Source organism: Haematobia irritans, chromosome 1 (assembly GCF_050003625.1).
Source record: "Haematobia irritans isolate KBUSLIRL chromosome 1, ASM5000362v1, whole genome shotgun sequence".
Classification (NCBI taxonomy): domain Eukaryota; kingdom Metazoa; phylum Arthropoda; class Insecta; order Diptera; family Muscidae; genus Haematobia; species Haematobia irritans.
This window is the reverse complement of record NC_134397.1, coordinates 185862134-185866905: the sequence shown is the minus strand read 5'-3', so window position 1 is coordinate 185866905 and position 4772 is coordinate 185862134. Positions and strand designations below refer to the sequence as shown.

The 4772-nt window shown below is 35.8% G+C and overlaps 1 long non-coding RNA gene across 1 annotated transcript; it reads right to left on the bottom strand.

Annotated features, from left to right (window-relative positions):
• Positions 1-3618: 3618 nt before the first annotated feature.
• On the bottom strand, positions 3619-4507 carry LOC142222278 (uncharacterized). Its single transcript, XR_012718296.1, has 2 exons — positions 4016-4507; positions 3619-3965 (listed from the first exon to the last, which is right to left on the bottom strand). It is a non-coding gene; the product is annotated as an uncharacterized LOC142222278 (long non-coding RNA).
• Between the last annotated feature and the right edge of the window lie 265 nt (positions 4508-4772).

Here is a 4772-nt window from a genome sequence, read left to right as displayed (position 1 = left end):
AAATTTGAGGACGATCAGACTTAAACTGCGACCTGTACTTTGCACACAAAAATATATGAACAGACAGACAGACGAACGGACAGACGGACATCGCTAAATCCACTCAGAATTTAATTCTAAAACAATCGGTGTACTAAACGATGGGTCTGAGACTTTTCCTTCTTGGCGTTACATACAAATACACAAACTTATTATACCCTGTACACTGAAAAAAATATTGTCGTGAGGTCAAAGATTTCATGTCTTTAAAATACGAATACAAATTTTGCTTAGCATAGAAGACGCATTTCTCTAAAATAAAGTTATTTTCCTTGTCGAAAAGTCGATAAACTTTTCAATGAAGTCGTATTGTCCTTATAATTAATTGATTTGCCTTAAAAATGGGTATCTTAACATGAAAGAAAAAATTTATAGGCTAAGGTCAACTTGACTTTAATAATTCAGAAAAATTCTTTAAATTTAATGAAATTGTCTTTAAATTTGTTGTCTTTTTGCATCTTGACTACAAAGCAAAAAATCGTTCAAATATAGGACATGTTTTTCAAACCATTATTTTAAAGAAGTTTTTTACTTCAAACATAGCATAATTTCTATTGGAAGTCGAGTCCTAATTTGGAAAATAAAGTTGCCGTTAAATCGTTTTTAAAGGATTTTGATAGCATATGAAGAAAAAAAGCTGAGAAAGCGAAAAATTAAAATTTGCTTCCTAGAAGCATGTACACAAAACCTAAATTTAAAATTCTCCGCTTCTTTGGCTCGGAATCAATATCAAATTTTTTAAAGTAAAGACAAAATCTTTGGAACCGAGTATGTTTTTTTTCAGTGTACCACAGTAGTGGTGAATGGTATAAAAAGTATTTGCAGTTCTGCCATAGGTTTTTGCGAAGCTGCACTCTTGGATTTTGTTTTCAATGCGATGAAAATGTTTTCTATTAACACTTAATTATCTGGCACAAATTAACGTATAGTCTGTATCTTATAACCCTATAAACCTCATATGTTTGTTATAGTTAACATGTTCGCAGTGCGGTATGTGATTTTATGCTACCGTATGATCATTATTGTCTCACAAAGCGAAAGGGTTGACATTGGCGTCTGCCTGAAAGAAAAGAAAATAAATTGTGCCAATTCATTACAGTGTAACACTCACCTTCTGACTGGCCAACGGCCTAACTGCCATTCGCAGTTAATAATAAAGAATTGGTGTAAAATTGTTTATTCGACATAGATCACTAAGTGTGTAGGGCACAGATATAAAGATATTTGGCATTCGAAATGAAAAAAAAGCAACTATAAAGAAAAGCACTCAGTGGCAAGCAGCTGGATATGTTGTTTTTGTTCTTAAAACCAGCTTATGACCAGGCGCATTTCGAATGTGAAGTAGGGAGTATGAACTATAATTTTGAGTTTATGTTTAAGTACACAGAAATACCCATAGTAATCAATTAAAATTAAAATTTTACAGAAATTAATGTTTATTCTTTGAAAAATGGATTGGCATGGTCAAAATATTTATGTCTATCTTTCCGCAATTACATTACAATTATGTCAGTATTTCCGGTTTAATCGTTGAGATTCAATTAGTCATTCGGAAGTTTTTTTTTTGATATTTTATTATACCCCAAACCACATAGTGGTCAGGGTATAATAAGTTTGATCTGCCAAAAAATGTGCCTACCAGAAATATTGATTTTAGACCCCATAAAATATATACCGATCGACTCAGAATCACCTCCTGAGTCGATCTAGCGCTTGGTGTCCGTCAGTCCGTCCGTCTCTCCATGTATTTGTTGTTCACAATTTTCAACCGATTTTGATGCAATTTGGTACAGGGTGTTTCTTTTTTGGCACAAGGACGAAAGCTATTGAATTTGGAAGAAATCGGATCAAATTAAGATATAGCTTCCATATATATGTATCGCCCGATTTTGACAAATGGGGCCACGTTGCACTTTTTTACCAACCGATCATCGTCAACTTTGGCACAAAGTAATCTTCTGCATCACCCTTTAAGTCTGCAAAATTTCATCGAAATGGGTTCAGATTTAGCTATAGCTCCCATATATATGTTTCGCCCGATTTTGCCAAATTTGGCCGTAAAACTCTTAATTATCAACCGATTGTACTCAAATTTGGATAAATGAAATCTTCTATAGCACTAACGGTATGTGCGAAATTTCATTGAAATCGGTTCAGATTTAGATATAGCTCCCATATATATGTATCGCCCGATTTTGCCAAATTTGGTCATAAAACCCTTATTTATTAACCGATCTTATTCAAACTTGGCTTAATCTAATCTTTTATAGTGCTAACAATATGTGCAGAAAATCATCGAAATCGGTTCTGATTAAGATATAGCTCCCATATATATGTATCGCCCGATTTTGCCGAATTCGGCCCAACAACCTTATTATACCCTCCACCATAGGATGGGGGTATATTAACTTTGTCATTCCGTTTGCAACACATCGAAATATTGCTCTAAGACCCCATGAAGTATAAATATTCTGGGTCGTGCTGAAATTCTGACTCGATCTGAGCATGTCCGTCCGTCCGTCCGTCCGTCTGTTGAAATCACGCTAACTTCCGAACGAAAAAAAGCTATCGACTTGAAACTACGCACAAGTAGTTGTTATTGGTGTAGGTCGGATGGTATTGCAAATGGGCCATATCGGTCCACTTTTACGTATAGCCCCCATATAAACGGACCCCCAAATTTGGCTTGCGATTGCTCTAAGAGAAGCAGATTTCATCCGATACGGCTGAAATTTGGTACATGGTGTTAGTATATGGTCTCTAACAACCACGCAAAAATTGGTCCATATCGGTCCACTTTTACGTATAGCCCCCATATAAACGGACCCCGAAATTTGGATTGCGATTGCTCTAAGAGAAGCAAATTTCATCCGATCCGGTACATGGTATTAGTATATGGTCTCTAACAACCATGCAAAAATTGGTCCATATCGGTCCATAATTATATATAGCCCCCATATAAACCGATCCCCAGATTTGAACTCCGGAGCCTCTTAGAGGAGAAAAATTCATCCTATCCGGTTGAAATTTGGTACGTGGTGTTAGTATATGGTCTCTAACAACCATGCTGTTAGTATATGGTCTCTAACAACCATGCAAACGTTGGTCCATATCGGTCCACTTTTACGTATAGCCCCCATATAAACGGACCCCCAAATTTGGTTTGCGATTGCTCTAAGAGAAGCAAATTTCATCCGATCCGGCTGAAATTTGGTATATGGTGTTAGTATGGTATCTAACAACCATGCAAAAATTGGTCCATATCAGTCCATAATTATATATAGCCCCTATATATGTATATATTACGGTATTAGGAAGTTTTAAGATACACAGAGAATACAGATTGGTTGTGATAATCGAATTTATTGCCAACCTCATTTTGGAAGTTGCAGCAACTATCTGTTGGCAGTTGTGTCACCTAAGTAATTCGGTCGACACAATCGAATGATGGGAGATGCAACTAATATCACTTCTGGTGTTGGTTGTGTCAGCCGATGAAATAGGTTATGGGTGACTTCGTTATTCGATTGTACCACCCAACCACATTAATACACCCTATCGAATTGAAAAGTAGATACATATATTTTATTAAATTACAAATTATAGGTTTATTATTATTTAGAGCATAATACAGAAGCACAAAAAATGATTATATGTTAGACGGCATACCCGGCCCAAGGGAAGTACATATGCCATAAGAGATTGAAATTTGCGAACGAAAATCTTTGACTTTTCATCATTACCCATGACACAAACACCTCCTCAATGAAAAATTTGATGAACAGTTCAACGAATGATATAGCCTTTAAAACGCCTTCAAAATAAAATCCGAATCAAGTTAGCGCCCATAACCCACCGTAGTATGCTTTACGGTCCAAAAACTAAACTTGATTTCCTCAGTCCGCATTTGATGATTTCATTGATTCCTGAAATTCGAAATTTTATTTTGTGTCCTTAAGCATAAACAGCTACAAACCATTGTTTGTTATTCGGTTTCAGTCCATTGCGAGCTTTTGAAGATAATACCTTGTATGCGGCCCATGGAGGTTTTACATCTTGGCGGTATTTTCCACCATATTTACTGGTTTTGAATTGAAATCCATGTTCACATGTTATGGATTTAATAATACAAAATATAATGAATTTAACAATGATGACATTGACATTTGAAAAATTATTCAAATCGAATTCGGCTGTGGTTACCAAATGTGAGTGATGATTACTAAATAACAGTTGAGAAATTTCTTTACGGTAGGTCGTACGTACCGATGTCAGGAAATATTTTTTATAGAAGAGACATTTGGTTGCCACAACTATTTATCTTGCAACACACAAGAAAACTTATTGGAATTTTCACCAAATGGTTGTAGGGGACAAAAAATATTCTACAATACTGGGAAACTATTGAGACAACTTATATTATGTTCTGAGTGTCGAATATTAATTACTGCAAACGTTTTCCAACCAATCTGTTTTCTGTGTGTACCTTGTCATCGGCAAAAGTTACCGCAACCAAACTAATTCGATTGTGGATGACAGTCTTCAGTAGAAGTTTCTACGCAATCCATGGTGGAGGGTACATAAGCTTCGGCCTGGCCGAACGTACGGCCGTATATACTTGTTTTTTACCATAGAGTCCTCATTTATTAACGGATCGTACCCAAATTTTGCCCAAGGTAACCGTCTGTGGTATCAATCATACCTGCAAAATATTATACAAATTGGTTCAGATT